This window comes from Tenrec ecaudatus, chromosome 8 (assembly GCF_050624435.1).
Source record: "Tenrec ecaudatus isolate mTenEca1 chromosome 8, mTenEca1.hap1, whole genome shotgun sequence".
NCBI lineage: Eukaryota > Metazoa > Chordata > Mammalia > Afrosoricida > Tenrecidae > Tenrec > Tenrec ecaudatus.
Genome location: NC_134537.1, coordinates 104,491,620 through 104,504,295, shown reverse-complemented (window position 1 = coordinate 104,504,295; position 12,676 = coordinate 104,491,620).

The following is a 12,676-nucleotide window of genomic DNA, read 5'->3' as shown; positions in this document are numbered from 1 at the left end:
TCTTAGTAAAACTCGCCCACCTTCTGCAACATTTCAATGCAGCAGATGCTATAGAGGAAACTACTTCCTTCACTAGAGCATGGGGGTGTTAAAACACCAATATTACTATGGATGTGAATAAGTAACAATATCTCTCAAGAGGGTTTTTAAATCAAAATTTGTGTGTAGCACTTCATATTGTCAGGAACCTCAGGCCAGCTCAATTGCTTCTTCGCACTACTCCAGCGTTAGAAAGGGAACTGCATTCCTACAAGGATCAGCCATTTCTGAAGCTTGGAAAGTTTTAGAAATGTTAGAACTAACAAAAATAGGTATGTATATGATTCTATTGTGTCCACTCAGCATATGATTCCATGTCTCCATTGCCTTCCAACATTCTGAGTGAAAGAAAATACAAACCCTTTGGACTCTGGGAAGTACAAAACCAGATGCCAGCTGTACACAAAATTGCCTGGAAATGCCTGCTGTCTAGAATCTGGAACTCTTAAGACACTGGAGAGACAAGCTGCAGAAGAAAAGAAACCGTGAGTCCCTTAGGGAGATAGCCTTGAATGTAGCCTTTCTAGGTAGGAGAAACCCATCCGTAGTGAACTGCTAGTGAGATGACCTGGAGGAAGCCCCCAGAGTCAACTTCAAGTCCTTCTGCATCTTGCTCCATACAAAGTAACATCATTAGCTGCTCAAATTCGCTTTCAGTTAGCAAGGACATTAAGCACACAAAACCAAATGTTGGTCTGCCTGTGTTGCCAATTAACTGGAGGAAAAAAATTACTGACTTATATAAGTATAATCAGATTTATCCCAGATTCCCCCTACCTGTAGATTCAATTAAAGGGTATAACACAATTCTCTGGTTCTTCTCCTGCTTGTGTAACTCCTTGCCATCTGTCCTCATCTTTTATAACAGGAAAGAGGAACAGTGTACTCAGAACTGAAGAAAGATTTGGAACTAGAGACCACCAAACTGGAGGAAAAAAGAAAAACTTCTATTTGCTGCTAGCAGAAGAGTCAGTCTGAAAAGGAGACTATCCTGTGTTCTTGGACGTTTTACATGTTGCAGGTGAAATGGACAACAAGGAAACAAGCAATGGGGAGAGGCTGCTGCTTCCTTGTCAATTCAAAGTAGATGGTGTACAGACTTCCAGGTTAGGCCAGGAAGGCAAGAGGGTGGTTTGGGCAGGGCTTACTCTTTGTAGCTGTTGAAATAACAAACTAAATTTCTCACAATTTTCTCAACCATCTACAGTTTCAGGGGGAAAAACAACACTTATTCTCTTGCAATAGCAAATTATCTTGAGAAAAAAAAAATCCCCGAAAGGCATGAATATCTTGAGGATTGCTTCTAATGCAGCCTTCATTTCAAATATAACTGGGGTTGTTGGGGTTGTATTTTACTTTCCAGGCAAACACTTTCTAGCAAGTATTTTATGGTACAACCAATAATAATAAATTCTCCTGAAAACTATTTTCTTTTCATGGGCACTTGACCTGGTTTTTTTTTTTTTTTTTTTGAAAACTGGCATTGCAGGTGCAAATTCATCCTCATGCACAAAGCTGTATTTTAGGTTAATTAAATAAAGAACAAAATCCTTTCTGATGAGATCACTGACGTTGATTCCTCTCTTAGCTAGTAGCAGTGATTCACAAAATCAGTCTTTTCTCGTTTTTTCTTTTTCACTACAACCAGTTTCTGACTCAGCTACCACAGCCAGCTGATGCATCAAATGGAACTACACCTTTGAAGAGATGACCTATAACTGCTGCATTCTTTTCCTCCATTTTGTAATATTACTTTGAGTTCCCTCACTCCAGGTTCTGTTTTTACGGTTTCACTGTGGGTCAGTTTTTGTGATCATCTACTTTTTCATATTTACTCAAATGACATTCTTGGTCTGAAACTTAAAACAATAGCTCCTTTAATGATATATCCTCAAGTGACCAAATTTGCATGTGTCAACATTCTACTGTCATCAAACTGTGCCTGTGGATTTCAGGTATCAAATTATGTCTGCTTTAGCTCCTTGGTTTGTACTCAGTTGTTCAGGACATATTAATAGAGTGAGATTGATGTTTAAAAATTAGAAGTTTTACAATGTCTGTTTCATTGAATCCCATGGATTTCCATCTTAAAATAGAATGAGCACAGCTGTCATCGTGCTTGCAGTTCTTCATAGTGAAACCTCCTAGATGAATGGGAAGGATCGTCTATGTGAGTTACCTAAGTGTCAACAAGATGCTATTAACTGAGTTCAAACAAAGACCACGCCACTACCATACCACAGGATGACACCAACAGGCCCATCACAAAAAGGCAGAACTCATGAGTGGTTATATGATGTGCATGGATATATGCATGCTATATGATTTTATGCATGTTATATGGTTGTATGATGTGCATGGATAGCAACCTGATGTATCACACAAGGAAACACTGTCACATTCTGAGCCACCTCACAATCTCTCCTGCGTCAGCCTATGGTTGCAGCCGCTGTGTCAATCCACCAAAATGTCTCACTCGTTTTTGGCTGACCCGAAACTTTAACAAGCATGATGTCCTTCTTTGGGATTTGGTTCCTCCTGATGACATGTCCAAAGCAGCAGATTGAGAATACCATGGATTAACAGAATGATCAGTTCAACTCTCCACCACACGTGGATCAGTTATCATTATGGCAGACTTTTCACCAGCAATGGTGGCTGTTCATCAGAATCCTGCATAACAAACTGTGTGTTTTTACAAGTGAGGTTGCTCCTGCCAGAGCTTGATGTCACATCCTTTCTGATGTTTTTAAGTGTTTACAAAGCTTTTCAAATGTTGTATACCTAGAGAGACTGCTTAACCACTATACCCAATGTTTTATACATATAAAATACATATTACATATTATATATAATATGATTTCATTGATATAGAAATAGCTACATAATGGAGGATTCAGGGAATTTCTATAGGTTAATCATGTTTGCTAATTTTAAAGAACATCAGGAGGTTATGCATGAAAATAAACCCTAATCCTTCATTGCCAGTGCAGAAAGACAATGCAAAACAATGATTTAGCTCACTGTGGCTTTATCTGTTACCTCATAGAAATCTGATAGGATGAGTAGAATGCCTCTGTGGGTTTCAGAGGCTGTAGCTCTTTTGTTTGTTTGTTTATTACATTTTATTAGGGACTCATACAACTCTTATTACAATCCATACATATACATACATCAATTGTATAAAGCACATCCGTACATTCTTTGCCCTAATCATTTTCAAAGCATTTGCTCTCCACTTAAGCCCTTTGCATCAGGTCCTCTTTTTATTCCCCCTCCCTCCCCACTCCCCGCTCCCTCATGAGCCCTTGATAATTTATAGATTGTTATTTTGTTATATCTTGCCCTATCCGGAGTCTCCCTTCCCCCTCTTCTCTGCCATCCGTCTCCCAGGGAGGAGGTCACATGTGGATCCTTGTAATCGGTTCCCCCTTTCCAACCCACTCACCCTCTACTCTTCCAGTATCGCCCCTCACATCCCTGGTCCTGAAGGTATCATCCACCCTGGATTCCCTGTGCCTCCAGCCCCCATATGCACCAGTGTACAACCTCTGCCCTATCCAGTCCTGCAAGGTAGAATTCGGATCATGGTAGTTGGGGGGAGGAAGCATCCAGGATCTGGGGAAAAGCTGTGTTCTTCATCGGTACTACATCGCACCCTGACTGACCCATCTCCTCTCCTAAACCCCTCTGTGAGGGGATCTCCAGTGGCCGACAAATAGGCTTTGGGTCTCCACTCTGCACTTCCCCCTTCATTCACTATGGTATATATAATTATGATGCCTTATACCTGGTCCCTTTGGCACCTTGTGATCGCACTGGCCGGTGTGCTTCTTCCATGTGGGCTTTTTTGCTTCTGAGCTAGATGGCCATTTGTTCACCTTCAAGCCTTTAAGACCCCAGACACTATCTCTTTTGATAGCCGGGCGCCATCAGCTTTCTTCGCCACATTTGCTTATGCACCTGTTTGTCCTCGGCGATCGTATCATGGAGGTGTGCAGCCAATGATATGATTTTTTGTTCTTTGATGCCTGATAACTGATCCCTTTGGGACCACGTGATCGCACAGGCTGGTGTGTTCTTCCATGTGGGCTTTGTTGCTTCTGAGCTAGATGGCCGCTTGTTTATCTTCAAGCCTTTAAGGCCCCAGACACTATCTCTTTTGATAGCCGGCCACCATCAGCTTTCTTCACCACCTTTACTTGTTCACCCGCTTTGGCTTCAGCGGTTGTGTCGGGAGGGTGAGCATCACAGAATGCCAATTTAATAGAAGAAAGTATTTATGCATCGAGGGAGTGCTTGAGTAGAGGCCCAAGGTCCTTCTGCCACTTTAATACTAAACCTATAAATATAGACACATAGATCTAGACCTTCATAAATGCCCTTTGACTACTAGTTCTTTCCTCCATCTCCCTTTACTTTCCTCCTGCGCTTCTACCATGCTCCGTCCCCACCTGGGTTACAGCTATACGCCTGTAACTCTTTCTGGGAGTAGAAATCCTCATCTTTCTCCCCTGGAGCTGCTGATGGTTTGCAACTGAAGTCCTGTGGGTAGCAGCCCCGTGTATAACTGGTATGCCACTGAAACAGCAGTAAGTTTCTTTCTCTTGTTCTCTCAGCTTGTGTGACTGCCCTGTCTCTCTATATCTTTCTCTAGATATGCATATACATATGTAAATGCATATCTTAATAAATCATGATTTTGATCGATATACATATATTTTATTGGATTAATTCCATAACTGAATAATGTTCAAGGCTGTGCATCACTTAATTCCATACTAATAATTAAATAATTATATTCAGGGAGAAAAAAATAGAAAACCCACCAAGCAGATGTCATATACTCAAGTAATGTCATATTTGCTCTACAGATAAAAGCAACTATATTAGTTTACAGTAGAAGATAATGCTTAGCATAATCTTTCCCTTGTTATGTTTACACTTTTCCTCAAACTATACATTATCAACCATAAATGTTACAACCATAAATGTATTCTCCGTCTGTTTATAGCTGCACCCTGCATTTCTCTGAGTCATTAACAGGGTGCCTGAAAATCTGAATTGAATGGGTCAGTTTCACGGTCAGCACCCAACCACTCTTCCTTCTTCTATTAAGAAATTTGCATCACATTTCTGAACCTACCACTAGCAAAAACAAACGTAACTGTATCACATTTCCGAAGAAACAGAATCATCTTACCAAATCACCAGGCACAATACAACCCACGTTGTTTATTTTTACTGGTGGCTTTGCTCTGACTTGTTTCTTGGTGTTTGAAATTCTTCCTTGTTTATATTTCTTTTTGCGGATACATCTTGTGTCATTGCTATCCTTAGACTTTCTAGATGATAGGGGCACTGCCTGCCTTGTGTTAAAAAAAAAGACAAATTGTTTATGTGTTCAACATTATTTTTTATAATGTAGCAATACAGTGTTGATATGTAGGAAATGCTGTTGCCAAGTTAAATGTTGTGATGAACAATCGTACTCTTGGACAAAATACTCCTGCAGCACATTGTCTAATTGCTTTAAATGATGAGCTGATAATTATACTAACCCAACACAAACAACCAGAACACATGGACTTCAGTGCAGAGATTAACACTGTACAACTTCATCACAGAGTGCTTGGGTACAAATCAGGAACCCTGGTGGGGAGTGGATTCTCTAAAGACCAGCAGTTCAAACCACCAGCCACTCCGAGGGAGAAAGCTGAGGATTTCTACTTCTGTCAATAGTCTCAGAAAGCCACAGCGAGAGTTCTACTCGGTCCGTTCAGTTTGCTTGGAGTGAATTTGGTTTTTAAATTGAGTACAAACTCAACAATGGACTGCAACAATGGACTCCAGCATAGAAACAATCGTGAGGATGGAGCAGGACCGGGCAGTGCACAATAAGGTCACAACGGGTCAGAATTAACTTGATAGCGTTTAATAATAATAATAATAATAATAATAATAATAATAACGTAATTATATCTTACTTCATACATGTAAGTGATGAAAATCACTGTACCTATGCGACAATCTCCTAAGTAAAAGATTGTTTAGGTATAAAATCCTTTTGTTACTGTTGTTGGTGTTCGGTGCCTTCCAGCCTGTTGCCGCTTACAGTAACCTTTTCCACAACAAAATAAAACGCTGCCTGGTCTGGGCCAGCTTCGCAGCTCAGCTCCTCTTTGTTTCCACTGCGGATCCTTTCCATCCCTGCTGATGCTTCCCGCGTCATGCAACATTTCCCCCATGGAATCCTTGCGCATTTCAATTTGAGGCTTGAGGTACTTCCTCAGTTCGTTCAGCTTCAGATATATCCTCAGTATATCTTTTTGGCTTTGAGTATATCTCAGTATATATTTTTGGCTTTTTAATGCCTTTAAGATTGTACCGTTATCAAGGAAGACCCTTTCTCCCTTAGGAATTTGGGGTTAGGTGGGAAAATGTCACATTTTCGCATTCTATCACAAAAAGCTTGACATCTATTATTGATTCATCTTTAAAAGAAGTTTCTGTGAAATGAAAATAGTTCAAGTACATTTGATGAGATGTGTGGTGTCTTCAGAATCATCTCATGTATGTACATGGCTTACTATTGTCAGAGTACCAGAAATTTTCAATGACTCTCCCGAAACAGAGAGAGAACAATCTACAGAATAAAAGATTGAACAATGTGTTTTCAGATGCTTCCAAATACTTCTTGTAGAAGTTTCTATTTATACCACCTGATATATAGAAAACACACGACAAAGAAAACCAGTATATTGTGCTGTGTGTTGTATATATTATTCAAGGTTCTCCCTCATCCTGGATGATTGCCAAACTGCCACTGCCCACACACTAGGGGTTAGTGATCAAACCTCTCTCTCTCTCTCTCTCTCTCTCTCTCTCTCTCTCTCTCTCTCTCTCTCTCTCTCTCTCTCTCTCTCTCTCTCTCTCTCTCACACACACACACACACACACACGTGCACAGGAACACACACTGCAATCTCATAAGTAACAGGTTGTTTAGCTATCACAAGAGTTCATTGTGACAAATGAACACTTTTGGTTGTCACTCTTTTCTTTTTAAACAAAGCAACAGTATACAACAAAACAACAACAGCAAACCACTAGTTAGTCACTCTCTTGAGGGCTTATAGTCCCGCGTGTTAATTAGGCTAAAGGTAACCATTGTGTATTAGCCCAAGTGTGGCCACTTTGTAACCATTGTAACTTTTTCTGGAATGGTTGATCCCTTACCATTTATTTTTTGGAATTGTCGATTTTGCTTGTCACCCTCCTGTTTTCCTGTCTTCTCCCCTCCCGCCCTCCCCCGTCCCCCACCTTTTTTTGTCAAAGAAAGTTTCTTACGAAGGCACGTGTCTCAGGAAACCGAACCTGAAGAAGCACCTAGCACCTGCAGCATTACAATAATAAGTTAGCCAAAGTTCCTGTTTCTCCACCCATGGTACCAAAACCCCCGTCATTAATCACTCAGGCTCGGAGCGGCTGGAGGCGGTCACTGACGCTCCCATCGCTAGCCAATGAAGCTTTGACCTCTGTGTCACACCTGGCTAAGGTCTTTCCACTAGCTGCAGTAGGCTTAGTATGACAAAGCAGCCAGGGCAATTCTGTTTGAAGGTCTGGGAATGAATTATTGAACCCACCCAGGGAGATACGATTTACCTCGATGAGCAGTGATAAAATTCAAGTGCAGATGATTTCTCAATGAATGCCTCAAGTTGAATATTAAGTTTTTCTGTTCAATTTAGCAAAATTGTCTTTCTAAAGTACACAAAAATCAATTCCTCTTTCACTGAGTCAATCTAAGCTCATCGGGAATGGCATAGAACTTGAACACAGGGTTGTCAGTCTATAAATCTTTACAGGAGTAGACACCCTCACTTTGCTCCTGTGAGTGACCAGACTGTCAACCTGTGTTTAGCCGTCCAATAATAAACCCACTGGGCCACTGGGGCTCCTTCGCTTAGAGACTGGTTAGTAAGGAGCTAATGTAAATGCTTACAAATAGCATGGCTTTGATAAGACCAAGTAGGATTTTAATTTTTGTTGCATAAATTCATTTATTCCATAATTAAATACCAACACTCAGATGTTTTTCTAACACAATATATTCCTATATTATTATATTCATTAACAAAATGTCCATCGTCATTTTGATGAGCATCATAGTTGTACTGACACCAGAGCCATCTGATGTTTTCACAGGATGAGAGAAGACATCCCTGCACCAGTGTCTCGCCTGATAGCCGTGGAACCAGGGCACTGGTTTATCTCTGACAGGATGTCAGTAAGTCCAGTGACTGAGGTTGCTTACCCAAATGGTGTACAGCCAGGTCTGCGTTACAAACAAGATACGCTAAGTCAACTCTGTGGGCAAGCCAGAATATTTATTTATTTATTTAACCTTACTTTAGGGCAAGAATGCGCACAAAACTTTTTCCTTAACTAAAAGCTGACTATGCAGTAAGTAAAGGTGGTTGTAGCAGAATTTAATTTTTTAAAGTTTTTTTTAATTTAATCATTTTATTGGGGCTCATACAATTCTTATCACAATCCATACATACATCCATTGTGTCAAGAACATATGTACATTGGTTGCCATCATCATTCTCAAAATATTTGCCTTCTACTTGAGCCCTTAATATCTGCTGCTCATTTTCCCCCTCCCTCCCCACTGCCCCCTACCTCATGAACCCTTCATAATTCATAAATTATTATTTTGTCATATATTACACTGTCCGATGTCTCCCCCCGCCTTCTTCTCTGCTGTCCCTCCCCCAGAGAGGAGGCTATAACTAGATTCTTGTAATCAGTTCCCCCTTTCTACCCCACATTCTCTCCATCCTCCAGGCATCGCCACTCTCATCACTGGTCCTGAAAGAGTCATCTGTCCTGTATTCCCTGTGTTTCCATTTGCTCTCTGTACCTATGTACATCCTCTGGTCTAGCCAGATTTGTAAGGTAGAATTGGGATCATGATAGTGGGGGTGGGGAGGAAGCATTTAAGAACTAGAGGAAAGTTATATGTTTCATTATTGCTTCCCTGCACCCTGACTGGTTCATCTCCTCCCCACACCCCTTCAGTAAGGGGTGTCTGGTTGGCTGCCAATGGGCTTTGAGTGTAGCAGAATTTTCTGCAAGTCAGTGTTAGTACAAGTATTTCAAAGTAAAAAAAATTGTATATAATATTAAGATGTAAGTTGATTTCCATAAATCTGATGTTTGTAAACCAATGATGTATTATTCTCTCAAACCTCTTTTTTCTTCCTTGCATTAAGAATATATGACAAAATAATAATAATTTATAAATAATCAAGGGTTCATGGGGAGGGGGAGAAGGAGGGAGGGAAAATGAGGTGCTGATACCAATAGTTCAAATAGAAAGCAAATGTTTTGAGAGTGATGATGGCAACATATGTACAAATGTGCTTGACACAATGGATGGATGGATGGATGGATGGATGGATGGATTGTGATAAGAGTTGTACAAACCCCCAATAAAATGATTTCTAAAAAAAGAATTTTTATATGAAAAGAAACAAAGCAACATTTGCAAATGAGCTTCAGTCAAAACTTAAATTAAGTTTTCATATCTTTATCATTTTGCTTATTGAAGATGGTGGGTTCCACATTGTAGGAATTTGGCAGCTTGGAATTCACCAGTGAAATTTTGTTGTGTGGTGTGCCTTGTGAATGTCTACATTTCTACATAGACACATGGCTGTAGTGATGCAGGAAGTATGCTGATCTATCATGAACAATGTAGCTACTCTTTAGGACTTGTATGTAATCTGATTGTTGTAAGAATTATTATTATTCCTATCCTTTTTAAGTCTTCCAATTCCTTAATATTATATGGAAGCAGACTGCCAGATCTTTCTTCTGTGAATCCAGTGGTGGGTTTGAACCTTTCTTCTGTCACCCAAGCCACCAGAGCTCCTGGCAATAAAGATATAAAAATAAAAAGGCTTTACTCCAGTGTAGTAACCTTATGTGAAAGACACTTGAAGAGGGTTTTCATTTACGAGAAAAATATTTTTTTGAAGTTATGAATTTATGGGATTTAAATTTAATAAATACTTCCTCTTGTGTAATTTAATATACCATCATTAATATTTAAGAACCTAGAATGTTGCTAACATCCCCAAATGAAGGTATTTTCCCTAAGAAGCTGCTTTAAGAAAAATTCCCTGGTAAAGTAAGTTTGCAACTGAGATTTGTAAAGATTTGCTTGCCATGAAGTTTGCAGGATAGAAGAGATCAGGAAGAGACTAGAAAATTGTACACAACTCTTGGATCAAAATTGTCATAATTCTGACTAGTTGTCTGTGGAAACAAGATAAAAGGATATGACTGCAATGATTTACATATGTTTATTTGAGAATATAAAAGGGGATATTCTACTTTACAAAGCAAAATCACTGCCATAAACTCAATTGTGACTCATAGCGACCCTATAGGACAGATCAGAACTGCCTCTTTGAGTTTCCACGTTTGTTTCCTTAAGGGAATAAAAAGTATCATCCTTCTCCCTCTGAGCAGAGAGAGGATTCCAACCGCTGGCCTTGAGGTTAGCAGTCCAGTGCATAGCCCAGTATATCACCAGGGCTGCTGATACTCCCTTTGTTGTAGATGTTGTTAGGTGCCATTGAACCAGTCCCGACCCATCGTGACCTTATGAACAGCAGAATGAAGCAGTGCCCACTGGTGGGCCATCCTCACCATTGTTCCTATGCTTGAGTCCCTTGTTTTAGTCATGGTATCAATCCATCTCTCTCGCTGACCTTTTACTTTACCAAACATGGCGTTCTTCTGCAGGGATAGGTTTCCCTTGACAACGTGTTCAAAATATTTAAGACGACTCTTACTCCCACATTTCTTTGCTTGCTTTAAGATTAAGTGTTCAGAGTGCTGAGGGACTTAGCTCCATTCAGCATTGGGAGTTCTTTTTTATATTTGTTTGTTTTTAATCGTTTTATTAGGGGCTCATACAACTCTTATCACAATCCATACATACATCAATTGTGTAAAGCACATTTTTACATTTATGGCCCTCATCATTCTTAAAACATTTGCTCTCCACTTAAGCCCCTGTCATCATGTCTTCAATTTTTCCCCTCCCTCCCTGCTCCCCGTTCCCTCATGAATCCTTGATAATTTATAAATTATTCGGTTCCCCGTTTCTAACCCACCCTCCCTCTACCTTTCCAGTATCACCATTCACACCAGTGGTCCTGAAGGGGACATCCGCCCCATATTCCCTGTGTTTCCAGTTCCTATCTACCAGTGTATATCCTCTGGTCTAGCCAGACTTGCTAGGTAGAATTGGGATCATGAGAGTAGGGGGAGAAGTATTTAAGAACTAGAGGAAAGTTATATGTTTCATCGTTGCTACCCTGCACCCTGCCTGGTTCATCTCCTTCCCACAGCCCCTCAGCAAGGGGTGTCTGGTTGGCTACCATTGGGCTTTGAGTCTCCACTCTGCACTCACCCACATTTTCAATGACATGATTTTTTGTTCCTTGATGCTTGATACCTGATCCCTTCGACAGCTCGTGGTCACACAGGCTGGTGTGTTTCTTTCATGTGGGCTTTGTTGCTTCTGGGCTAGATGGCCACTTGTTTATCTTTGAGACTTTAAGACCCCAGATGCTGTATCTTTTGATAGCTGGGCACTGTCAGCTTTCTTCACTACATTTGCTTATGCACACGTTTTGTCTTCATTGATCATACAAGGGATGTAGGCACCCACTGATATGGTTTTTAGCTCTTTGATGCCTGATAACTGGTCCCTTCTGCACCTCGTGGTCACACAGGCTGGTGTGCTTCTTTCATGTTTGCTTTGTTGCTTCTGAGCTAGATGGCAGCTTGTTTACCTGTAGGGCTATGGGTCAGTGAGGGGCATCATGTCTCATAGTGAGGCCAGCATGTGGTCCTCTCTGTGGACTGGCTGCTCTAATTGGGAGCATCATCCTCACGGCCTAGTGAGCCAGGATATGCTCCACTCTCTCCTCCTCCCCCTTCATCTGCTCCCATGTGCTCAGATCAGATATGTCCCTCTCCTTTAGCTGCAGATTCAATGCCGTCCTTTGAAATAAGTTCTTCTAGGGGGAGGGACAGGTGTCCACTTAGTAGTTGGGATTGGGGCTGGGCCCCCAGACCTCTCCACTGGTTCCCTACTCCATGCCGGAATGTTGCATTCACATCTTGGAGCACTGGGTTGAAGTCTGGTCCCTCTTTCCCTGTGGAGATATAAACAATACCCTGTGCGCCCCCTACCATTTATTTTTTATTAGTATTATTTTTCCCTTTCTCCACCTCCTTTTTAGTTGTCTACCATGTGTATCCCTGGATTTGGTCTGGTCCCTGCCATATTACCTGGTCCTCTCCCCAGGAATGTTTGTATACTGTAGTTTTTTTCCCTATGTCCCTCTTGCATTTTTTTGGTAAAGCTTACCTCAGTGGACTCATGTTGTACTTGACCTATTGTGCTTGACTTACTTTGCTTAGCACAATTTCCTCCAGTTCTTCCCATGCAGCGAAGTGCTTCATATGTTCATCACTGCTTTTTAGTGATGCGTAGTACTCCATTGTATGTATATACCACAGCTTTTTAATCCAATCATCATGGAAA